Consider the following 27,563-nt stretch of genomic DNA (forward strand, 5'->3'; position numbering starts at 1 on the left):
CATTCGGTTACTTATATATTCACAAGTGGTTTAACGAAATCCTGCCTTGAGTGAGATTCGATGAATTCCAGATTGACAGAGAGTGAATGGAAATTCTGTAGTGGAGATTCCAATGAATTCTGACGACTGGGTTGTGTGGACAGGAAAATGAACAGCTGACCAGGCTTGAGTGAATAGTCAGTTGAACCAAATGCCTGCGAGTGTGAAGAGGCCTCTGAACACCAGCTTTTTGTTACTTGGACAATCAGCAGTGCTGTAAGGAAATCCTCCCTTGATTGGAGATTCGATGAGTTCCAGATTGGCAGTGAATGAATAGAAATTCTGTAGCGGAGATTCGAATGATTTCTAAAGTCTTCGTTGTGTGGACAGGAATATGAAAAGCTGTCCAGGGATGAGTGAAAAGCCAGTTGAACAGCAAGCCTGCGAGTGTGACTAGGACGCTTAAATCCAGCTTTGGGTTACTTGGACATTCAACAGTGGTGTAATGAAAGCCTGCCTGGAGTGGATATTCAGATGAATTACAGATTCGCAGTGAATGTATGGAACATTCTGTAGTGGAGATTCCAAAGATTTCTGAAGCCTGGTTTCTGTGGACAGGAAAATGAAGAGCAGACCAGGTTATCGTGGATAGCCAGTTGAACAGCAGGCCTCCGAGTTTGAGCAGGCTTCTGATAACCTGCATTGGGTTACTTGTATATTCACCAGTGGTGTATTGAAACTCTGCCTGGAGTAGGAGATTCGATATATTCCAGATTGGCAGTGAATGAATGGACCATTCTCTTCTGGGGATTCCAGTGATTTCTGAAGTCTGGGTTGTGTGGACAGGATAATGAAGAGCTGACCAGGATTGAGTGAAGAGCCAGTTCAACAGCACGCCTGCGAGTGTGACCAGGCCTCTTAAAACCAGCAATGTGTTACTTGGACATTCACCAGTGGTGTAACGAAAGCCTACCTGGAGTGGAGATTCAGATAATTTCCAGATTTGCAGTGAATGAATGGATCATTCTGTAGTGGAGATAGCAATGATTTCAGAAATCTGGGTTACTGGCACCAGGAAATGACAAGGGTGGTGTGTATAGCCAGTGAACTCCACACCTGCGGTATGTGAACAGGTCGCTGACCACTAGCATTAGGTTACTTGGATATTCAACATTGATGTGACGAAATCCTTCCTGGAGTGGAGATTCGATGAATTCCAGATTGGCAGTGAATGAACGAAAATTCTTTAGTGGAGATACCAATGATTTCTAATGTCTGGGTCGTGTGGACAGGAAAATGAGCTGACCAGGGTTGAGTGGAAAGTCAGTTGAACAGCACGCCTGCAAGTGTTACCAGGACGCTGAAATCCATCATTCTGTTACCTGCACATTCAGCAGTTATGTAACGAAAACCTGCCTGGAGTGGAGATACAGTTGAATTCAAGATTCGCAGTGAATGAATGGAACATTCTGTAATGGAAATTCCAATGACTTCTGAAGTCTGGCTTCTTTTGAAAGGAAAATGAAGAGCAGACCAGGTTATCATGATAGCCAGTTGAACAGCAGGACTGCGAGTTTGAGCATGCTGCTGATAACCAGCATTGGGTTACTTGGATATTCACCAGTTGTGTAACGAAACCCTGCCTGGAGTGGAGATTCGAAGAATTCCAGATTGGCAGTGAATGAATGAACTTTCTGTAGTGGAAATTCCAATAATTTCTGAATTCTGGGTTTTATGGACAGGAAAATGAAGAGCAAATGAGGTTGGCGTGGATAGCCAGTTGAACATCAGGCCTGCGAGTTTGAAACGGCTGCTAAATACCAGGATAGGGTTACTTGTATATTCACCAGTGGTGTGAAAATTAGCAATCTGTTACTTGGACATTCAGAAGTCGTGTAACGAAAGCCTACCTGTACTGGAGATTCGATGATTTCCAGATTGGCAGTGAATGAATGGAACATTCTGTAGTGCAGATTCCAATGATTTCTGAAGTTGGGTTGTTTGTACAGGAAAAGAAAGAGAGGACCACTGTGGAGTGGATAGCCAGTTGAACAGCAGGCCTGCGAGTGTGAACAGGACGCTGAAATCCATCATTGTGTTACTTGCACATTCAGCAGTTACCCAACGAAAGCCTGCATGGAGTGGAGATTTAGATGATTTCCAGATTAACAGTGAAAGAATGGAACATTATGTAGTGGAGATTCCAATGATTTCTGATTCTGGGTTATGTGGAAATGAAAATGAAGAGTTGACCAGGTTGGAGTGGAGAGCCAGTTGAACAGCATTCCAGCGAGTGTGAACTGGCTGCTGAAAATAAACATTGGGTTACATGGATATTCACCAGTGATGTAACAAAAGCCTGCCTGGAGTGGAGATTCTATGAATTCGTGATTCGCAATGAATGAGTGGAACATTCTGTACTGGAGATTCCAATGATTTTTGACGTATGCGTTGTGTGGACAAGAAAATTAAGAGCTGACCGGGGTTGAGTGGGTACTCAGTTGAACAGCACTCCTGCGAGTTTGAACAGTACGCTGAAAACCACAATTAGGTTACTTGGACATTCACCAGTGGTGTAACGAAAGCCTGCATTGAGTGGAGTTTCAGGTTAATTCCAGATTCGCAGTGAATGAATGGAACATTCTGTAGTGGAGATTCCAATGATTTCTGAAGTGTGGGTTGTGTGGACACGAAAATGAAGCGCATACCAGTGTTGAGCGGAAAGCCAGTTGAATAGCCCGCCTGCCAGTGTGAACAGGACGCTGAAAACCAGAATTTGGTTACTTGGACATTCAACAGTGCTGTAAAGAAAGTTAGTTTGGAATGAAGATTCGATGATCTCCAGATTGGCTGTGAATGAATGTAACATTCTGAAGTGGAGATTCCAATGATTTTTCAAATCTGGGTTGTATGGACAGGAAAAAAAGAGCTGACCACTCTTGAGTGGATAGCCAGTTTATTAGCTCGCTTGCGTGTGTGAACAGGACACTGAAAAACAGCATCGTGTTACTTGGACATTCAGCAGGGTGTAACGAAATCGTGCCTGGAGTGGTGATTCAGAAGAATTCCAGAATCACAGTGAATGAATGGAACATTCTGTAGTGGACATACCAATGATATCTGAAGTCTGGGTTGTATGGACATGAAAATGAAGAGCTGACCAGGGTGGATTGGAGAGCCAGTGAACACCATGCCTGCGGTATGTGAACAGGCCGCTGACCACTAGAATTTGGTTACTGGGACATGCAGAAGATTCCCAACCCTGACGAGTTTTAGAGGCATATGATCATCACCACCACTGGGTGGCGTTGAACGGGACAGTACAACATGGTTTCGATTGATTCAGTAGTCGATGCACACCAGGCCTGGTTAGAGTGAACGGGATGATGAAAACTTCGCTTGATTAAGTGCACAGGCAGATGAAATCCAGATATATAGGTGTTGATATTTAGATGAACTCAGGTAGCTCTGTAGAGCGACAGGGTTAATGAATAGAATTCTATATTCGACTGGATAGGGAGCTGAATAGCAGGCGTGGGGAGAGTTGACAGCAAATGCTCAATTGGTAGATTTCGAATTAGACTCGATTTCGTGGAGGACGAGAAGAAACGCAGGTATAATACATTTATATTGAGATGAATTCACTACTCAGCAGTGTCGATCGCTGTCACTATCCCAGTCCTTCCCGTATTCAATGATTTTCTGGCACGGTTCAGTAGCGTCTTCATTTGGATACTTGTGGTGAATGTAATTTTGGCATATGGAATATTTCACGGTGTCTTGCCAGGCTTTGTCACGAGGGCCACATACTCTCAGTAGCTTCCCGGGCTCTCTGAGAGGGCGAGGAATTGAACCCGGCTCGGCCAGACTGGCTGTGTGACATACTCGTCCTACTGCTGTGCTTTCGCGCCAGATTGGCTCTGTTGTTAGGAAGATAAAAAGCAGCCCATGGATGATTTTAGAGTGCAAAATCAGATGTTTCCAAGTTTCTGGTTAGACTAAACAGTGCTGTAACGAATACCTGCGCAGAGTGGAGATTCAGATGTATTCCAGACCCACAGTGAATGATCGGAATATTCTGTAGTGGAGATTCCAAAGCTTTGTGATGTCTGGGTTCTCTGGACAAGAAAATGTAGAGCTGAACAGGGTTGAGTGGATAGCCAGTTTAACAGCACGCCTGGGAATGTGAACAGGACGCTTAAAACCAGCATTGTGTTACATGGACATTCAGGAGTGGTGTAAAGAATGCCTGCCTGGAGTGGAGATTCGATGATCTCCAGATTGGCAGTGAATGAATAGAATATTCTGTATTGCAGATTGCAATGATTTTTGAAATCTGGGTTGTGTGGACAGGAAAATGAAGAGCTGACTAGGTTGGAGTGGAGAGCCAATTGAAGAGCATGCCCGCAGTGTGAAGAGATTGCTGAAAACTAGCATTCGGTTACTTGGACATTCAGCAGTGGTGTAACGAAAACCTGCCTGGAGTGGATATTCAGATGAATTACAGATTCGTAGTGAATGAATGGAACATTATTTAGTGGAGATTCCAAAGATTTCTGAAACCTGGGTTCTGTGGACAGGAAAATGAAGAGCAGACCAGGTAGTCGTGGATAGCCAGTTGAACAGCAGTCCTGCGAGTTTGAGCAGGCTGTTGATAACCAGCATTGGGTTACTTGGATATTCACTAGTGGTATTTCGAAATCCTGCCCGGAGTGGAGATTCGATGAATTCCAGATTGGCAGTGAATGAATGGACCATTCTTTTCTGGGGATTCCAGTGATTTCTGAAGTCTGGGTTGTGTGGACTGAATAATGAAGAGTTGACCAGGGTTGATTCAAGAGCTAGTTCAACAGCACTCCTGCAAGTGTGAACAGGCCTCTTAAAACCAGCATTGGGTTACTTGGACATTCACCAGTGGTTATAACCAAAGCCTGCCTGGAGTGGAGATTCAGTTGATTTACAGATTTGCAGTGAATGAATGGAATATTCTGTAGTGCAGATAGCAATGATTTCAGAAATCTGAGTTACTGGCACCAGGAAATGAAGAGAAGACAAGGGTGGAGTGTATAGCCAGTGAACACCACACCTACGGTATGTGAACAGGCCGCTGTCCTCTAGCATTGGGTTACTTGGATATTCAACAGTGGTGTAAGGAAATCCTTCCTGGAGTGGAGATTCGATGAATTTCAGATTGGCAGTGAATGAATGAAAATTCTTTAGTGGAGATTCCAATGATTTCTAAAGTCTGGGTTGTGTGAACAGGAAAACGAAAAGCTGACCAGGGTTGAGAGGAAAGCCAGTTGAACAGCACGCCTGCGCGTGTGACCAGTACGCTGAAAACCACATTGGGTTTCTTGGACATTCACCAGTTGTGTAACGAAAGCCTGCATGGAGTGGAGTTTCAGTTAAATTCCAGATTCGCAGTGAATGAGTGGAACATTCTGTAGTTGAAATTCCAATGATTTCTGAAGTCTGGGTTTTGTGGACAGGAAAAGAAAGAGCTGACCACTGTGGGTGGACAGAGAGTTGAACAGAACTCCTGCTAGTGTGTACAGGACGTTGAAAACCAGCATGAGGTTACTTGGACATTCACCAGTACTGTAACGAAAGTCTGCCTGGAGTGGAGATTCAGATGAATTCAAGATTCTCAGTGAATGAATGGAACATTCTGTAGTGGAAATTCCAGTGATTTCTGAAATCTGGCTTCTGTGGACAGGAAAATGAAGAGCAGACCAGTTTGTCATGATAGCCAGTTGAAGAGCAGGACTGTGAGTTTGAGCAGGCTGCTGATAACCAGCATTGGGTTACTTGGATATTCACCAGTTGTGTAACGAAACCCTGCCTGGCGTGGAGATTCGAAGAATTCCAGATTGGCCGTGAATTAATGGGACTTTCTGTAGTGGAGATTCCAATAATTTCTGAATTCTGGGTTTTATGGACAGGAAAATGAAGAGCAAACGAGGTTGGCGTGGATAGCCAGTTGAACAGCATGTCTTCGAGTTTGAAACGGCTGCTAAAACCCAGGATAGGGTTACTTGTATAATCACCAGTGGTGTAACGATATCCTGCCTGGAGTGGAGGGTTGATGAATTCCAGATTGGCAGTGAATGAAAGGAACATTCTATAGTGGAGATTCCAATGATATCTTGAAGTCTGGTTTGTGTGGACAAGAAAAGAGCTGACAGGGGTTGAGTGGATAGCCAGTTGAACAGCAGGCCTGCGAGTGTGAACAGGCCTCTGAAAACCAACATTGGGGTATTTGGACATTCAGCAGTGGTGAAACGAAATCCTAACTGGAGTGGTGATTCGATGAAATCCATATAGACAGTGAATGAATGGAACATTCTGTAGTGGAGATTCCAATGATTTCTGCAGTCTGGTTTGTGTGGACAGGAAAATGAATAGCTTACCAGTATTGAGTGGATAGCCAGTTGAACATCACGCATGCGACTGTGAACTGGCCGCTGAATACCATCATTGGGTTACTTGGACATTCGACAGTGGTGTAATGAAAGCCTGCCTGGAGAGGAGATTCGATGAATTCCAGATTGGCAGTGAATGAATGGAACATTCTGTAGTGGAGATACCAATGATTTCAGAACTGTGGGTTATTGGCACCAGCAAACGAAGATCTGACCAGGGTGGTGTCGAGAGTCAGTGAACACCACGCCTGTGGTATGTGAACATGCCGCTGACAACCAGAATTGGGTTACTTGGATATTCAACAGTGGTGTAACGAAATCCTACCTGGAGTGGTGATTCGATGAAATCCATATTGGCAGTGAATGAATGGAATATTCTGTAGTGGAGATTTCAATGATTTCTGCAGTCTGGGTTGTGTGGACAGGAAAATGAATAGCTTACCAGTATTGAGTGGATAGCCCGTTGAACAGCACGCCTGCGACTGTGAACTGGCTGCTGAATACCATCATTGGGTTACTTGGACATTCGACAGTGGTGTAACGAAAGCCTGCCTAGAGTGGAGATTCGATGAATTCCAGATTAGCAGTGAATGAATGGAACATTCTGTCATGGAGATACCAATGATTTCTGAAGTCTACTTTGTGTGGAACAGATAATATGGAGCTAAACAGGGTTGAGTGTTTAGCAAGTAGAACAGCATGCCTTCGAGTGTGCATAGGCCTCTGAAAACGAACTATGGGTTACTTGGACATTCAGCACTGGTGTAATGAATGCCTGCCTGGAGTGGAGATTCAGTTGATTTCCAGATATGCGGTGAATGAATGGAACATTCTGTAGTGGAGATAACAATGACTTCTGAAGTCTGGGTTGTGTGGACAGGAAAATGAATAGCTTACAAGGGTTGAGTGGATAGCCAGTTGAACAGCACGCCTCTGAGATTGAACAGGACGCTGAACATCAGCATTGGGTTACTTGGATATTCAGCAGTGGTGTAACGAAAGCCTACCTGAAATGGATATTCAGATGAATTCCAGATTGGCAGTGAAGGAATGGAAGATTTTATAGTGTAGATTTCAATGATTTCTGAAGTCTGGTTTGTGTGGACAGGAAAATGAATATCTGACCAGGTTGGAGTGGATAGCCAGTTGATCAGCACGCCTGTGAGTGTGAACAGGCAGCTGAAAACTAGCACTGTGTTACTGGATATTCACCAGTGGTGTAAAGAAATACTGCCTGGAGTGGAGATTCGATGAATTCCAGATTGGCAGTGAATGAATGGAACATTCTGAAGTGGAGATTCCAATGATTTTTGAAATCTGGGTTGTGTGGACAGGAAAAGAAAGAGCTGCCCACTCTGGAGTGGAAAGCCCGTTTAATAGCACGCTTGCGAGTGTAAACAGAACGCTGAAAACCAGCATTTTGTTACTTGGAAATTCAGCAGTGGTGTAATGAAATCGTGCCTGGAGTGGTGATTCAGAAGAATTCCAGAATCGCAGTAAATGAATTGAACATTCTTTAGTGGCGATACCAATGATTTCTGAAGTCTAAGTTGTATGGACATGAAAATGAAGAGCTGACCAGGGTGGACTGGATGGCCAGTGAACACCATGCCTGCGGTATGTGAACAGGCCACTGACCACTAGAATTGGGTTACTGAGACATGCAGAAGAATCGCAACACTGACGAGGTTTAGAGGCATACGATCATTCTCACCACTGGGTGGTGAGAACCGGGAGAGTACCATACGGTTGACCAGGACAGTTCCATATGCTTTCGATTGATTCAGTAGTCGATGCACACCAGGCCTGGTTAGATTGAACGGGAAGATGAAAACTTTGCTTGATTAAGTGCACAGGGAGATGAAAACCAGATATATAGGTGCTGATATTTAGATGAACTCAGGTCTCTCAGTTGTGTGGCAGGGTTAATGAATAGAATTCTATATTCGACTGGATAGGGAGCTGAACAGCAGGCCTGGGGAGAGTTGACAGCAAATGCTCAATTGGTAGATTTCGAATTCGACTCGATTTCGTGGAGAACGAGAAGAAACGCAGGCCTAATACATTGGATATTGAGATGAATTCACTACTCAGCAGTGTGGATCGGTTTCACTCTCCCAGTCCTCCAGGACATCATTGATATGCTGGCACGGTTCAGTAGTGTCTTCTTTTGGAGACTTGTGGTGACTGTAATTTTGGCATATGGAATATTTCACGGGTGTCTTTCCAGGCTTTGCCACGAGGGCCAGATACTCTCGGTAGATTCACGGGCTCTCTGAGACGGCGAGGAATTGAACCTGGATAGGCCAGTCTGGTTGGGTGACACACACGGCCTACTTGTGTGCTTTCACGCCAGAATGGCAGTGTGGATAGGATGATGAAAAGCAGCTCATGGATGATTTTAAAGTGCAGATTCAGATGATTTCAAGTATCTGGGTAGACTCACCAGTGATGTAACGAATGCCTGCGTACAGTGGAGATTCTGATGTATTCCAGACTCGCAGTGAATGGTCGGAACATTCTTTGGTGGAGATTCCAAAGGTTTGTGATGTCTGGGTTCTATGGACAGGAAACTGAAGAGTTGACCACGGTTGAGTGTATAGCCAGTTGAACAGCATGGCTGCACGTGGGATCAGGACGCTGAAAAACAGCATTGTGTTCCTTGGAATGGAACATTCTGTAGTGGAGATTCCAATGATTTCTGAAGTGAAGGTTGTGTGAACAGGAAAATGAAGAGCTGAGCAGGTTGGAGTGGATAGCCAGTTGAACAGCACGCGTGTGAGTGTGAACAGAACGCTGAAAACCAGCATTGGGTTACTTGGATATTCACCATTGGTGTAATGAAAGACTGTCTGGAGTGAATAATCAGATGAATTCCAGATTCAGAGTAAATGAATGGAACATTCTGTAGTGGAGATTCCAATGGTTTCTGAAATCAAGGTTGTCTAGACAGTAAAATGAAGAGCTGAGCAGGTTGGAGTGGATAGACAGTTAGACAGCACCCCTGTGAGTGTGAACAGGATGCTGAAAACAAGCATTGGGTTACTTGCATATTCACCAATGCTGTAACAAAAGCCTGCCTGGAGTGGATATTCAGATGAATACCAGATTCGGAGTGAATGAATTGAACATTCTGTAGTGGAGATTTCAATGATTTCAGTACTCTGGGTTATGAGCACCAGGAAATGAAGAGCTGACCAGGGTGGAGCGGAGAGCAAGTGAACACCACGCGTACGGCATGGAACAGGGCGCTGACCACTAGCATTGGGTTTCTGGGATGTGCAGAACAATCCCAACCCTGACGAGTTTTAGACCATACGATCATCACCACCACTGGGTGGCATTGACTGGGAGAATACCATATGGTTTCAATTGATTCAGAAGTCGATGCACACCAGGCCTGGTTTGAGCGGACGGGATGATGAAAACACTACACCTGCGAGTGTGAACGGGATGCTGAAATCCAGCATTGGGTTACTTGGACATTCAACAGTAGTGTAACGAAAGCCTGACTGGAGTGGAGATTCAGATGATCCAGATTTGCAGTGAATGAATGGAACATTCTGTAGTGGAGTTTCCAATGATTTCTCAAGTCTGGGTTTTGTGGACCGGAAAATAAAGTGGTGACCAGAGTTGAGTGGTTAGCCATTTGAACAGCACGTCTGCGAGTGTGAACAGCACGCTCAAAACCAGCATTGGGTTACATAGAAATTCACCAGTGGTGTTGCGAAAGCCTGCCTTGAGTGGAGATTCAGATGTATTCCAGACTCACAGTGAATGACCAGTACATTCTCTAGTAGATATTCCAGTGATTTCTGATGTGTGGGTTCTGTGGACAGGAAAATGAAGAAGAGACCAAGGCGGAGTGGATAGCCAGTGATCAGTACAGGCCGCTGTAAACCATCATTAGGTTACTTGGATATTCACCAGTGGTGTAACGGAAGTCTGCCTATAGTGGAGATTCGAAGAACTCCAGATTGGCAGTGAAAGAGTGGAACATTCTGTAGTTGAGATTCCAATGATTTCTGAAGTGAAGGTTGTGTAAACAGGAAAATGAAGAGCTGAGTAGGTTGGAGTGGATAGCCAGCTGAACAGCACGCGTGTGAGTGTGCACAGGACGCTGAAAACCAGCATTGGGTTACTTGGATATTCACCATTGGTGTAATGAAAGTCTGTCTGGAGTGAATATTCAGATGAATTCCAGATTCAGAGTTAATGAATGGAACATTCTGTAGTGGAGATTCCAATGGTTTCTGAAGTCAAGGTTGTCTAGACAGTAAAATGAAGAGCTGAGAAGGTTGGAGTGGATAGACAGTTAGACAGCGCCCCTGTGAGTGTGAACAGGACGCTGAAAACACGCATTGGATTACTTGCATATTCACCATTGCTGTAACGAAAGCCTGCCTGGAGTGGATATTCAGATGAATACCAGATTCGGAGTGAATGAATGGAACATTCTGTAGTGGAGATTCCAATGACTTCAGTACTCTGGGTTATGATTACCAGGAAATGAAAAGCTGACCAGGGTGGAGCGGAGAGCAAGTGAACACCACACATGCGGCATGGAACAGGGCGCTGACCACTAGCATTGGGTTTCTGGGATGTGCAGAACAATCCAAATCCTGACGAGTTTTAGACCATACGATCATCACCACCACTGGGTGGCATTGACTGGGAGAATACCATATGGTTTCAATTGATTCAGAAGTCGATGCACACCAGGCCTGGTTTGAGTGGACGGGATGATGAAAACAACATGCCTGCGAGTGTGAACGGGACACTGAAATCCAGCATTGGGTTACTTGGACATTCAACAGTGGTGTAACGAAAGCCTGCCTGGAGTGGAGATTCAGATGATCCAGTTTCGCAGTGAATGAATGGAACATTCTCTAGCGGAGATAACAATGATTTCTGAAGCCTGGGTTTTGTGGAAAGGAAAATGAAGTGGTGACTAGAGTTGAGTGGTTAGCTAGTTGAACAGCACATCTGCGAGTCTCAACAGCATGCTCAAAACCAGCATTGGGTTACTTGAAAATTCACCAGTGGTGATGCGAAAGCCTGCCTGGAGTGGAGATTCAGATGTATTCCAGACTCGCAGTGAATGACCGGAGCATTCTGTAGTGGAGATTCCAGTGATTTCTGATGTCTGAGTTCTGTGTACAGGAACATGAAGAGGTGACCAGGGCGGAGTGGATAGCCAGTGATCAGTACAGGCCACAGAAAACCAGCATTGGGTTACTTGGACATGCAGTAGTGGTGTAACGAAAGCCTGCCTGTAGTGGAGATTCAGATGAATTACAGATTCGCAGTGCATGAATGGAACCTTCAGAAGTGGAGATTCCAATGATTTCTGAAGTCTGGTTTGTGTGGACTGGAAAATGAAGAGCACACCAGATTAGAGTGGATAGCAAGTTTAACAGCAGGCAAGTGAGTTTGAACAGGCTGCTGAAAACGAGCATTGGGTTACTTGGATATTCACCAATTGTGTAATCAAAGCCTGCCTGGAAGGGAGATTCGATGATTTCCAGATTGGCAGTGAATGAATGGAACATTCTGAAGTGGAGATTCCAATGCTTTCTGAAGTCAAGGTTGTGTGGATAGGAAAATGAAGAGCTGAGCAGGTTGGAGTGGATAGGCAGTTGAACAGCACGCGTGTGAATGTGAACAGGATGCTGAAAACCAGCATAGGGTTACTTGAATAATCACCATTGGTGAAACGAAAGCCTGCCTGGAGTGGATATTCAGATGAATTCCAGATTCGGGGTGAATGAATGGAACATTCTGTAGTGGAGATTCCAATGGTTTCTGAAGTCAAGGTTGTGTGGACAGGAAAATGAAGAGCTGAGCAGGTTGTAGTGGATAGCCAGTTAAACAGCACATCTGTGAGTGTGAACAGGACGCTGAAAACCAGCATTGGGTTACTTGGATATTCACCATTGCTGTAACAAAAGACTGCCTGGAGTGGATATTCAGATGAATTCCAGATTCGGACTGAACGAATGGAACATTCTGTAGTGGAGATTTCAATGACTTCAGTACTCTGGGTTATGAGCACCAGGAAATGAAGAGCTGACCAGGGTGGAGCAGAGAGCAAGTGTGCACCACGCCTGCGGCATGGAACAGGGCGCTGACCACTAGCATTGGGTTTCTGGGACATGCAGAAGAAAGCCAACCCTGACCAGTTTTAGACCATATGATCATCACCACCACTGGGTGGCATTGACCAGGAGAATACCCTATGGTTTCAATTGATTCAGAAGTCGATGCACACCAGGCCTGGTTTGAGTGGACGGGATGATGAATACAACACGCCTGCGAGTGTGAACAGTACGCTGAAGTCCAGCATTGGGTTACTAGGACATTCACCAGTGGTGTAACGAAAGCCTGCCTGGAGTGGAGATTCAGATGATCCAGATTCGCAGTGAATGAATGGAAAATTCTGTAGTGGAGATTCCAATGATTTCTCAAGTCTGGGTTTTGTGGACAGGAAAATAAAGTGGTGACTAGAGTTGAGTGGTTAGCCATTTGAACAGCACGTCTGCGAGTGTGAACAGCACGCTCAAAACCAGCATTGGGTTACATGGAAATTCACCAGTGGTTTGCGAAAGCCTGCCTGGAGTGGAGATTCAGATGTATTCCAGACACCCAGTGAATGACCGGAACATTCTCTAGTGGATATTCCAATGATTTCTGATGTGTGAGTTCTGTGGACAGGAAAATGAAGAGGAGACCAAGGCGGAGTGGATAGCCAGTGATCAGTACAGGCCGCTGTAAACCATCATTAGGTTACTTGGATATTCACCAGTGGTGTAACGGAAGCCTGCCTGTATTGGAGATTCGAAGAACTCCAGATTGGCAGTGAATGAATGGAACATTCTTTAGTGAAGATTCCAATGATTGCTGAAGACTGGGTTGTGTGCACAGGAAAGGGAAGAGCTGACCAGTGCAGAGTGGATAGCCAGTTTAACAGCATGCCTGTGAGTGTGAACAGGCTTCTGAAAACTAGATTTATGTTACTTATACATTCACCAGTGGTGTAACGAAAGCCTTCTTGGAGTGGACATTCGATGAACTCCAGATTGGCAATAAATGAATGGAAAATTCTGTAGCGGAGATTCCTAATATTTCTGAAGTCTGGGTTGTGTGGACAAGATAATTAAGATCTTTCCAGGTTGGATTGTGTCGCCAGTTGAAGAGCACGCCTGTGAGTGTGAAAAGGCCGCTAAAATCCAGCATTGGTTTACAAGGTTATTCACTAGTGCTGTAACGAGAACCTGCCTGGAGTGGAGATTCGATGAATTTCAGATTGGCAGTGAATGAATGGAACATTTTGTAGTGGAGATTCTAATGGTCTCTGAAGTCCAGATGGTGTGGACAGGAAAATGAAGAGCTGACCAGGGATGAGTGGATAGCCAGTTCAGCAGCACGCCTGCGAGTGTGAACCAGCCCTGGAAACCAGCATTGGGTAATTTGGACATTCACCAGTGGCGTAAAGAAAGCTTGCCTGGAGTGGAGATTCCGATGAATTTCAGAATCGCACTGAATGAATGGAACATTCTGTAGCGGAGATACCAATGATTTCAGAACTCTGGATTATGGGCACCAGGAAACGAAGTGCAGACCAGGGTGGAGTGGATAGCCAGTGAACACCACACCTGCAGTATGTGAACAGGACGCTGACCACTCGCATCAGGTTACTGGGATATGCAGAAGAATCCCAACCCTGACGACTTTTAGAGGCATACGACCATCACCACAACTGGGCGGCGTTGACCGGGAAAGAACCATATGGTTTCGATTCATTCAGATGTCCATGCAAACCAGGCCTGGTTAGAGTGGACGATGATGAAAACTTCTGCTTGATTGAGTGCACAGGTAGATGAAAACGATATATGAAAATGTTCGCATTTAGATGAACTCAGTTTGCTCGGTATTGTGGCAGGGTTAATGAACAGAATACTATATTTGACTGGATAGGGAGATGAAAAGCAGGCCTGGTGAGAGTTGACAGCAAATGCTTAATTGGCAGATTTCTAATTCGAATCGATTTTGTGGAGAATGAGAAGAAACGCTGGCATAATACAATGAATATTGAGATGAATTCACTACTCTGCAGTGTGGATCGCTGTCACTCTCCCAATCCTCCCGGACACTATTGATTTGCTGGCACGGTTTAGTAGCATCTTCATTTGGAGACTAGTGGTGACTGTATTTTTTGCATATGAACTATTTCACGGGTGTCTTGCCAGGCTTTGATACGAGGGCCAGAAACTCTCGGTAGCTTCATGGGCTTTCTGAGAGGCGAAGAATTAAACCCGACTCGGCCAGGCTGGCTGCGTGAAGCACACGTCCTACTGCTGTGCTATCGCCCATAATGGCAGTGTGGATAGCAGATGAAAATCAGCCCAGGGATACGTTTAGAGTGCAGATTTAGATGATTTCATGTTTCTGGGTAGCCTCACCAGTGCTATAACGAATGCATGTGTAGAGGGGAGATTCAGATGTATTCCAGACTCAGAGCGAATGCCCGGAACATTTTGTAGTGGAGATTCCAATGATTTCTGATATCTAGGTTGTGTGGAGAGGAAAATGAAGAATGAACCAGGGTGGAGTGGATAGCCAGTAAACAGCAAAAGTGGCTGAAAACCATCATTGGCTTACATGGGTATTCACCAGTAGTGTAAAGCCTGCCAGGAGTGGAGATTTGAAGAACTCCATATTGGCAGTGAATGAATGGAACATTCTGTAGTGGAGATTCCAATGATTTCTGAAGTCTGGTTTGTGTGGACAGGAAAATGAAGAGCTGATAAGGGTGGAGTGGTTAGCCAGTTGAACAGCACGCCTGCGAGTGTGAAAAGTCTGCTGAAAACCAGCATTGTGTTACTTGGATATTCACCAGTGGTGTAATGAAATCCTGGCTGAATTGGAGATTCGATGAATTACAGATTGGCAGTGAATGAAGTCAACATTCTGTAGTGAAGATTCCAATGATTTCTGAAGTCTAGGTTTTGTTGACAGGAAAATGAAGAGGTGACCAGGTTTGAGTGGATAGCCAGTTGAACACCACGCCTGCGAGTGTGAACAGGCCTCTGAAAACCAGCACTGGGTTACTTGGACATGCAATAGTGGTGTAACGAAAGCCTGCCTGGATTGAAGATTCGATGATCTCCAGATTTGCAGTGAATGAATGAATCATTCTGTATTGGAGATTCCAGTGATTTCTGAAGTCTGGGTTGTGTGGATAGGAAATGAAAGATCTGACCACTGTGGAGTGAAGAGCCAGTTGAATACCATACCTGCGAGTGTGAACAGGACGCTAAAAACCAGCATTGGGATACATAGATATTCACTAGTGGTGTAACGAAAGCTTGCCTGGAGTGGTGATTCAGATGAATTCCAGATTAGCAGTGAAAGAGTGGAACATTCAGAAGTGGAGATTCCAATGATTTCTGAAGTCTGGTTTGAGTGGACAGGAAAATGAAGAGCAGTCCAGATTAGAGTGGACAGCGAGTTGCACCACAGGCCTGCGAGTTTGAACAGTCTGCTGAAAACCAGCATTGGGTTACTTGGATATTCACCACTGGTGTAGCCATAGCCTGCCTGGAGGGGAGATTCGATGAATTCCAGATTGGCAGTGAATGAATGGAACATGCTGAAGTGCAGAAGCCTATGATTTCTGAAGTCTGGGTTGTGTGGACTGGAAAATTAAGATCTGACCAGGTTAAGTGGACAGCCAGTTGAACCGAACGCCTGCGAGTGTGCAGAGGCCTCTGAATACCAGCATTGGGTTACGTGGACATTCAGCTGTGATGCAATGAAAGCATGCCTGGAGTGGAGATTCGATGATCTCAAGTTTTGAAGTGAATAAATGGAACATTCAGTAGTGGAGGTTCCAATGATTTCTGAAGTCTGGGTTGTGTGGAAAGGAAAAGAAAGTGCTGACCACTTCTAGATTCAATAGCCAGTTGAACAGCAGGCCTGCGAGTGTGAACAGGACGCTGAAAACCAGCATTCTGTTACTTGGATATTCACCAGTGGGGTAAAGAAATCCTGCCTGGCGTGGAGATTCAATGAATTCCATATTGGCAGTACATGAATGGAACATTCTGTAGCGGAGATTCCAAAGATTTCTGAAGTCTGCGGTGTGTGAACAGGAACATGAAGAGCTGACCTGGGTCGAGTGGATAGCCAGTAAAACAGCACCCGTGATTGTGAACAGGACGCTGAACACCAGCATTGGGTTACTTGTACATTCAACAGTGGTGTAATGTAAGCCTGCCTTGAGTGGAGATTCGATGAATTCCAGATTGGCAGTGAATAAATGGAACATTCTGTAGTGCAGATACCAATGGCTTCTGAAGTCTACGTTGTTTGGACAGAAAAATGAAAAGCTGAGTAGGGGGGAGTGGATAGCCAGTTGAACAGCACGACTGCGAGTGTGAACAGGAGGCTGAAAACCAGCATTGGGTTCCTTGAACATTCACCAGTGGTGTAATGAAAGCCTGCCTGGAGAGGAGATTCGATGAACTCCAGATTGGCATTGAATGAATGGAACATTCTGTCGTGGAGATTCCAATGGTTTCTGAAGCCTGGTATGTGTGGAGAGGAAAAGAAAGGGCTGACCAGTGTGGAGTGTATAGCCAATTGAACAGCACGCCTGCGAGTATGAAAAGGACGATGAAAACCAGCATTGGGTTACTTTGACATTCACCAGTGGTATAACGAAAGCCTGCCTGGAGTGGAGATTCAGATGATCCAGATTCGCAGTGAATGAATGGAACATTCTGTAGTGGAGATTCCAATGATTTCTGAAGTGAGGGTATTGTGGAAAGGAGAGTGAAGAGGTGACCAGGGTGGAGTGGATAGTCAGTTGAACAGCACTCCTGCGAGTGTGAACAGGCCGCTGAAAACCAGCATTGGGTTACTTGTATATATACCAGTGGTGTAACCAAAGCCTGCCTGGAGTGGAGATTCATATGAATTCCAGATTCGACCTAAATGAATGTATCATTTTATAGTGAATATAACAATGATTTCAGAGCTCTTGGTTATGGGCACCAGGAAATGAAGAGCTGACCAGGATCGAATGGATAGCCAGTGAACACCACGCCTGCGGTATGTGATCAGGCCACTGACCATTAGCATTGGGTTACCTGGATATTCACCAGTGTTGTAACGAAATCCTGCCTGGAGTAGAGATTCAGATGAATTCCAGATTCCCAGTCAATGAATGGAACATTCTGTAGTGGAGATTCCAATGTTTTCTGAAGTCTGAGTTGTGCGGACTGGAAAATGAAGAGCTGACCAGGGTTTAGAGGATAGCAGTTGAACAGCATGCCTGCGAGTTTGAAGAGACTAGCTGAAAACAAGCATTGGGTTACTTGGACATTCACCAGTGGTGTAACGAAATCCTGCCTGGAGTGGAAATTCTATGAATTCCAGATTGGCAGTGAATGAATGGAACATTTTGTAGTGGAGACACCAATGGTTTCTGAAGTCTGGGTTGTGTGAACAGGAAAATGAAGAGCTGACCAGGGTTGTGTGGATAGCCAAATGAACTGCACGCCTGCAAGTGTGAATAGGCCGCTGAAAACTATCATTGGGTTACTTGGACATTTACCAGTGGTGTAATGAAAGCCTGCCTAGAGTGGAGATTCAGATGAATTCCAGAATCGCAGGGAATTAATAGAACGTTCTGTAGTAGAGATACAAATGATTTCAGAATTCTGGGTTATGGGCACCATGAAATGAAGAGCTGACCAGTGTGGAGTGAATAGCCAGTGTGCACCACGCCTGCGGTATGTGAACAGGCCGCTGACCACTAGCATTGGGTTACTGTGACATGCAGAAGAATCCCAACCTTGACGAGATTTAGAGTCATATAATCATCACCACCACACGGTGGCGTTGACCGGGAGAGTACCATATGGTTTCAAATTGATTCAGAAGTCGATGCACACCAGACCTGGTTAGAGTGGACGGGATGATGAAAACTTCGGCTTGATTGAGTGCACAGGCAGGTGAAAACCAGATATGTCATGTTGATATTTAGATGAACTTAGGTCGCTCGGTAGTGTGGCAGGGTTAATGAACAGAATACTATATTTGATTGGATAGGGAGCTGAAAACAGGCCTGGTGAGAGTTCACAGCAAATGCTCAGGTGGCAGATTTCTAATTCGACTAGATTTCATTGAGAATGAGAAGAAACACAGGCCTAAGACGTTGGATATTGAGATAAATTCAGCAGAGTTGATCACTGTCACTCTCCCAGTCCTCCTGGACTTCATTGATTTGCTTGCACGGTTCAGTAGCGTATTCGTTTGGAGACTTGTGGTGACTGTACTTTTGGCATATGGAATATTTCCCGGGTGTCTTGCCAGGCTTTTCCAGGAGGGCCAGAAACTCTCGGTAGCTTCCTGGCTTTCTGAGCAGGTGAAGAATTGAACCCGGCTCGGCCAGGCTGGCCGAGTGACACACTCGTCAAACTGCTGTGCTTTCGCGACAGAAAGGCAGTGTAGATAGGAAGCTGAAAAGCAGCCCATGGATGATTTTAGAATGCAGATTCAGATCATTTCCAGTTTCTGGGTAGACTCTCCAGATGTGTAACGAATGCCTGCGTAGAGTGTAGATTCAGATGTATTCCAGACTCGCAGTGAATGACCGGAACAAACTGTAGTGGAGATTCCAATGATTTCTGATGTCTGGATTCTGTGGACAGGAAAATGAAGGGCTGCACCGGGTGAAGTGGACGGCCAGTGATCAGCACAGGCCGCTGAAAACAATCATTGAGTTACTTGGACATTCACCAGTGGTGTAACGAAAGCCTGCCTGGAGTGTAGATTTAGATAAAATCCAGAATGGTAGTGAATGAATGGAACATTCTGTAGTGGAAATTCCAATGATTTCTGAAGTCTGGGTTGTGAGGACAGGAAAATGAAGAACTGACAAGGTTGGAGTGGATAACAGTTGAACAACAGGACTGCCAGTGTGAGCAGGACAATCAAAACCAGCATACGGTTAATTGAATATTCACCAGTGGTGAAACAAAAGCCTGCCTAAAATGGAGATTCGATGAATTCCAGATTGGCAGTGAATGATGGAACATTCTGTAGTGGTGATTCCAATGGCTGCTGAAGTCAAGTTTGTGTGGACAGGAAAATGAAGAGCTGACCAGTTTGGAATGGATAGCCATTTGAAAATCACGCCTGCGAGTGTGAAAAGGATGCTCAAAACCAGCACTTGGTTACTTGGATATTCACCAGTGGTGTAACGAAAGCATGCCTGGAGTGGAGATTCAGATGAATTCCAGATTCGAAGTGAATGAATGGAACATTCTGTAGTAGAGATTCCAATGATTTCAGAACTCTGGGTTATTGAAGAGCTGACGAGGGTGGAGTGGATAGCCAGTGAACACCACACCTGCGGTATGTGAACAGGCCGCTGATCACTAGCATTGCATTACTGGGACATGAAGAAGACTCCCAGCCCTGACGTGTTTTAGAGGCATAATCATCACCACCACTGCGTAGCATTGACCGGAGAATACCATATGGTTTCGATTGAATCAGAAATCGATGCACACCAGGCCTGGTTAGAGTGGACGGGATGATGAAAACTTAGACTTGATTGAGTACACAGGCAGATGAAAACCAGATATGTAGGTGGTGATATTTAGATGAACTGGGGTGGCTCGGTAGTTTGGCCATAACATTCTCTAGTGGAGATTGCAATGATTCCTGGAGTCTGGGATCTGTGGTATGGAAAATGAAGAGCTGAACAGGGGGGAGTGGATAGCCAGTTATCAGCACAGACTGCTGAATCCATCATTGGGTTACTTGGACATTCACGAGTGGTGTAATGAAAGCCAGCCTGGAGTGGAGATTCGATGAACTCCAGCAGTGAATGAATGGAAAATTCTGTAGTGGAGATTCCAGTGATTTTTGAAGTCTGGGTTGTGTGGACAGGAAAAGAATGTGCTGACCCCTCTGGAGTGATAGCCAGTTGAATAGCACGCCTGCGAGTGTGAACAGGAAGCTGAACACCAGCATTGGGTTACTTGTACATTCACTAGTGTTGTAATATTAGCCTGCCTGGAGTGGAGATTCGATGAATTCCAGATTGGAAATTAATGAATGGAACATTCTGTAGTGGAGATTCCAATGGTTTCTGAAATCTACGTTGTGTGGACAGAAAAATGAATATCTGACCAGGGTGGAGTGGATCGCAAGTTGAACAGCACGACAGTGAGTGTTAACAGGACGCTGAAAACCAGCATTGTGTTCCTTGGACATTCACCAGTGGTCTAATGAAAACCTGCCTGGAGTGGAGATTCGATGAAATTGGACGTGAATATATGGAACATATATATATTCCATAAATGGAATATATGGAACATTATGTAGTGGAGATTCCAATGTTTTCGGAAGTCTACGTTGTGTGGACAGGAAAATAATGTGCTTAACACGCTTGCGTGGATAGCCAGATGTACAGCACGCCTGAAAGTGTGAAGAGGACGCTGAAAACCAGCATTGTGTTACTTGGACATTCACCAGCGGTGTAACGAATGCCTGCCTGGAGTGGAGATTCAGATGAATTCCAGATTCGCAGTGAATGAATGGAACATTCTTTCGTGGAGATTCCAATGATTTCTGAAGTCTGGGTTGTGTGGACAGGAAAATGAAGAGATGACGACGGTGAAGTGGACAGCAAGTTAAACAGCACGCGTGCAAATGTGAACAGCACGCTGAAAATCAGCATTTTGTTACTTGGATATTCACCAGTGGTATTACCAAAGCCTGCCTGGAGTGGAGATTCAGATGATGCAGATTAGCACTGAATGAATGGAACATTCTACAGTGGAGATTCCAATGATTTCTTAATTCTGGGTTGTGTGGACAGGAATATGAAATGCTGACCCGATTTGAATGGATAGCCAGTTGAACAACAAGCCTTGGAGTGTGAACAAGACCGTTCAAAACCAGCATTGTGTTACTTGGACATTCAATAGTGGTGTTGCGAAAGCCTGCCTTGTTTGGAGATTCGATGAACTCCAGATTGGCAGTGAATGAATGGAATATTCTGCAATGGAGATTCCAATGATTGCTGAAGTCTGGGTTTTGTGGACCGGAAAAGGAAGTTCTGACCAGAGTGGAGTGGATAACCAGTTGAACAGCATGCCTGCGAGTGTGAACAGGCCGCTGAAAATCAGCATTGTGTTACTTGGACATTCACCAGTGCCGTAACGAAAGCCTGCCTGGAGTGGAGATTCGATGAACTCCAAATTGGCAGTCAGTTAATGGATCATTCTGTAGTGGAGATTCCTCTGATTTCTGAAGTCTGGGTTATGTGGACAGGAAAATGAAGAGCTGTCCAGGGTGGATTTTGTCACCAGTTGAACAGGACGCCTGCGAATGTGAACCAGCATTGTGTTCTTTGGACATCACCAGTGGTGTAGCAAAAGCTTGCCTGGAGTGGAGATTCGATGAATTCCAGATTGGAAGTGAATGAATGGAACATTCTGTAGTGGAGATTACATTGGTTTCTGAAGTTTGCATTGTGTGGACAGGAAAATGGAGAGCTGACCAGGTTGGAGTGGATTGCCAGTTAAACAGCACGCCTGCCAGTGTGAACAGGCCACTGAAAACCAGCATTGGGTTACTTTCATATTCACCAGTGGCGTAACGAAAGCCTACCTGGTGGGGAGATTTGATAAATTCCATACTATCAGTGAATGAATGGAACATCCTGTAGTGGAGATTCCAATGGTTTCTGAAGTCTAGGTTTTGTGGACATGAAAATGAATAGCTGACCAGGGTCGACTGAATAGTCAGTGAAGAGCATGCCTGCGAGTGTGAACAGGACACTGAAAACCATATCCGGTTACTTTAATATTCACAATTGATGTAACAAAAGCCTGCCTAAAGTCGTGATTCGATGAATTCCAGATTGGCAGTGAATGAGTGGAACATTCTGTAGTGGAGATTCTAATGGTTTCTGAAGTGTAGGTTGTGTGGACAGGAAAATGAATAGCTAACCATGGTCGAGTGGATTGTGAGTTGAAAAGCACGCCTGTGAGTGTGAACCGGCTGCTCAATCTAGCATGCAGTTACTTGGACATTCAACAGTGGTGTAACGAAAGTCTGCCTGGATTGGAGACTCTGATGATTTTCAGATTTGCAGTGAATGAGTGGAACATTCTGTACTGGAGATACCAATGAGTTCAGAACTCCGGGTTATGGGCACCAGGACATGAAGAGCTGACTAGGGTGGAGTGGATAGCTAGTGAACACCACGACTGCAATATGTGAACAGGCCGCTGACCACTAGCATTGTGTTACTGGGACATGCAGAAGAATCACAACTCTGTCGAGTTTTAGAGGCATACGATCATCACTACAACTGAGTGCCGTTGACCGGGAGAATACCATATGGTTTCGATTGATTCAGTAGTCGATGCACACCAGGCCTGGTTAGAGTGGACGGGATGATGAAAACTTCGGCTTGATTGAGAGCATAGGCAGATGAAAACCAGGTATGTAGGTGTTGATATTTAGATGAACTCAGTTTGCTCAGTAGTGTGGCAGGGTTAATGAACAGAATACTATATTTGATTGGATAGGGAGCTGAAAAGCAGGCCTGGTGAGAGTTGACAGCAAATGCTTACTTGGCAGATTTCTAATTCGACTCGATTTTGTGGAGAACGAGAAAAAACGCAGGCCTAATACATTGGATATTGAGATGAATTCACTACTCAGCAGTGTGGATCACTGTCACTCTCCCAGTCCTTCTGGACTCCATTGATTTGCTGGCCTGGTTCAGTAGCGTTTTCGTTAGGAGACTTGTGGTGACTGTAATTTTGGCATGTGAAATATTTCACGGGTGTGTTGCCAGGCTTTGCCACGAGGGCCAGATACTCTCGGTATCTTCCCGGGCACGCTGAGAGGGCGAGAAATTGAACCCGGCTCGGCCAGTCTGGCTGCGGGACACACACGTCCTACTGCTGTGCTTTCGCTTCAGAATGGCAGTGTGGATATGCAGATGAAAAGCAGCTTATGGATGGTTATAGTGTGCAGATTCAGATGATTTCATGTTTCTGAATAGACTCACCAGTGCTGTACGACTGCCTGCATAGAGTGGAGATTCAGATGTATTCCAGACTCGCAGTGAATGACCGAAACATTCTGTAGTGGATATTCTAATGATTTTTGATGTCAGGGTTGTGTAGACAGGAAAATGAAGTACTGACCAGGGTGGAGTGGATAGCCAGTGAACAGCACAGGCAGTTGAAAACCATCATTGGGTGACTTGGTTGTTCACCAGTGTTGTACCAAAAGCCTTCCTGGAGTGGATATTCGAAGAAATCCAGATTGGCAGTGAATGAATGGACCATTTTGTAGTGGAGATTCCAATAATTTCTGAAGTCTGGGTTTTGTGGATAGGAAAAGGAAGAGCTGACCATGTTGGTGTGGATAGCCAGTTTAACAACAAGCCTTCGAGTGTGACCAGGCTGCTGAAAACCAGCATTGGGTTACTTGGACATTTACCATTGGTTTAACATTTGCCAGTGGTTTTGTGTGTAAAAAAATGGCCGTCGTTCTGGCCGTTTCCCCAGTCCAGGGAGGTCGATGGTGATTGTCAGGTCAAGGAAGGAAACAGGGGCCAAGCTGGTTGGTCTTAGCAGCAGTTTATTATGTGGAAGAGATATATGTCATGAAGTCCCCAGGATCTCTCAAGCACGTGAACCTTTGTTCTCTCAGTTTCTGTCCTCAGTCCTATCTTCCCAGGTTCTCTGAGCCCTGAAATCTCCCTTATATAGAACATAGTACCTCTAAAGGGAGCAATATAGTGATGTCATCAAAAGGAGTTACAGAAAGAACATTGAGGCACAACATATATTGTTTCTTTACATCCGCAGGCCAGTAATCCTTTTACAAAATACAAGCACTTGGATTAGCACAACAAAGACAAGTCTGGTAGAGCTTGGAATCTACATCTCCAAAATCAACCAGCTTGGAGCCAGGAATCTACATCCCAAAGATCGGGCCTGGCTTAGCACCTGGGACCTCCATACCTAAGGCCAGCTAGTTTCCTATGTGATAAGAGAAACTGCCTCAATATACTGAAATCATTTACTGAAGGCAGTTTGAAGGGGAAAAAGTTCAGTCTCATCCAAGCTAGTCAGGACACAAAGGAAAACTTCTTCTAGGAGTTGTTTCACCTCTCCTTGTCAAACCAACATATAAGCATACATTTTGTATGGACACAGTAAGAAATATCTTGAGCTTATAAAATTGCTCTCCCAGGGCCATCTCAATCTCAGACTCCAGTGCTCAGGCCAGGTAGCTTTCCAATTCCTAGCAGCAGTGTCCTTGTCTCATCGTTAATTTTGGATCATGACAGCATTTGACTATGATCAAACTCTTAACTGATAGTTAAGTATCGTGGCACCTTGGCCAGGCCCATAGCGATGCCAGGGTAGCACATAACTTACCGGCTTGCCCTGGTTCCATCCAGTCCCACGCCGGGACCCTGCCCTTGGGTGCTAGGAAGGGGGGCAACTGAGGCTTAAGTTTAGAAGGCAGATGCCCAGGAGTGAATAATAGTCTAAGCCAATCAATTCCTATGTTACGAAGCATATTAATTAATTGTCTTCCTGTATCTATAGAAAAGGACATTGCATTAAAGTAAACTGCTCAAAAGACATCAGGAGAGGAGAAAGGCAATATTAACTTAAAGTAAAGCTTCAGTGTCTAAGAAGGATGAGACCTTACAAATTGGTTGGGGAACACAGCATAGCAGTGTTTACAGACAAACAAAGTAATAGGAATGACTTGGGAGCACTGTGATGGGTGCAACCTGATAGACCTAAGCTCCGTGTACTCCAAGAGAAAATCTGCCTGGAGTGAAATTCGATGAACTCCAGAGTGGTAGTGAATGATTGGAACATTCTTTAGTGGAGATTCCAATGATTTCTGAAGTCTGGGATGTGAGGAAAGGAAAATTAACAGCTGACCAGGTAGTTTTGGATAGCCAGTTGAACAGCACGCATGCAAGTGTGAACAGGCCACTGATAACCAGCATTGTGTTACTTGCACATTCAACAGTGGTGTAACGAAAGCCTGCCTGGAGTGGATATTCAGATGATTTCCAGATTAGAGAGAAAGAATGGAACATTCTTTAGTGGAGATTCCAATAATTTCTGAAGTCTGGATTGTGTGGATAGGAAAATTAAGAGCTGACCAGGTTGGAGTGGATAGCCAGTAAAACAGCACTCTTGTGAGTGTGAGCAGGGCCCTGAAAACCAGCATTGGGCTACTTGGATATTCACCAGTGGTGTAACTAAAGCCTGCCTGGAGTAAAGATTTGATGAATTCCAGATTGGCAGTGAATTAATGGAACGTCCTACAGTGGAGATTCCAGTGATTTGTGAACTCTGGGATGTTTGGACAGGAAAATGAACAGCTCACCAAGGTTAGAGTGGATAGCCATTTGAACAGCAGGACTGCGAGTTTTACAGGCCTCTGAAAACCAGCATTGGGTTACTTTGACATTCAGCAGTGGTTTAATGAATGCTTACCTGGAGTGGAAATTCAATGATCTCCAGATTGGCAGTGAATTTATGGAACATTCTGTACTGGAGATTCCAATGATTTCAGAAGACTGGGTTGTGTGGACAGGAAAATGAAGAGCTGACCATGGTTGAGAGGACATCCAGAAGAACAGCATGACTGCGAGTGCGAACAGTCCTCTGTAAACCAGCATTGGGTTACTTGGACATTCACCAGTGGTGTAATGACAGCCTGCCTGGAGTGGAGATTCGATGAATTCCAGATTTGTAGTGAATGAATGGAACATTCTGTAGTGGAGAATCCAATGGTTTCTGAAGTCTGGGTTGTCTGGACAGGAAAAGAAGACCTGACCAGGGTGGAGTGGATAGCCAGTTGAACAGCACGCCTGTGAGCGTTAATGGCACACTTGAAAATCATCATTGTGTGACTTGGTTATTCACCAGTGGTGTAATGAAAACCAGTCCGGTGTGGAGATTCCATGAAATCCAGTTTGGCAGTTACTTAATGGAACATTCTCTAGTGGAGATTCCAACGATTTCTGAATTCTACGTTTTGCGGACAGGAAATAAATGAGCGGACCACTGTGGAATGGATAGTCCATTGAACAGCACACCTTCGAGTGTGAATAAGACGCTGAAAACCAGCATTGGGTTACTTAGACATTCACAAGAAGTGTAATGAAAGCCTAACTGTAGTGGAGATTCAGATAAATTCCAGATTCGCAGTGAATGAATGGAACATTCTGTAGTGGAGATTCCAATGATTTTTGAATTCTGTGTTGTGTCGATAGAAAAATAAATACCTGACCACTGGGCACTGGACAGCCAGTTGAACAGCACTCCTGCGAGTGTGAATAGGACTTTGAAAACCTGCACTGGGTGACTTGGACATTCACCAGTGGTGTAACAAAGTCTACATGGAGTTGAGTTTCAGTTAATTCCAGATTCGCAGTGAATGAATGGTACATTCTGTAGTGGAGATTCCAATGATTTCAGAATTCTGGGTTGTGTGGACAGGAAAAGGAAGAGCTGACCAGGTTTGAGTGGATAGCCAGTTGAACAGCATGCCTACGAGTGTGCACAGTCCGCTGAAAACCAGCATTGTGTTATTTGGATATTCACCAATGATGTAACGAAACCCTGCCTGGAGTGGAGATTCGATGAATTCTAGATTGTCGGTGAATGAATGAAACATTTTGTAGTGAAGATTTTACTGGATTCTGAAGTCTAGGTTACGTGTATAGGAAAATGAAGGGCTGACCAGGGTTGAGTGGATAGCTAGTTGAAGAGCAGGCCTGCGAGTTTGAACAGGCTCTGAAAACCAGCATAGGGTTACTTGGACATTCATTAGTGGGGTAACAAATGCCTGCCTGGAGTGGAGATTTGATGATCTCCAGATTGGCATTGAATGAATGAAACATTCTGTAGTGCAGATTCCAATGATTTCTGAAGTCCAGTTTGTGTGGGTAGCAAAAGAAAGACATGAACACTGTGGAGTGGATAGCCAGTTGAACAGCACGTCTGCGACTGTGAACAGGACGCTGAAAACCAGCAATGGGTTACTTGGACATTCACCAGTGGTGTAGCGAAAGTC

Source organism: Sorex fumeus, unplaced genomic scaffold, assembly GCF_029834395.1.
Source record: "Sorex fumeus unplaced genomic scaffold, SorFum_2.1 ptg000083l, whole genome shotgun sequence".
Classification (NCBI taxonomy): Eukaryota; Metazoa; Chordata; class Mammalia; order Eulipotyphla; family Soricidae; genus Sorex; species Sorex fumeus.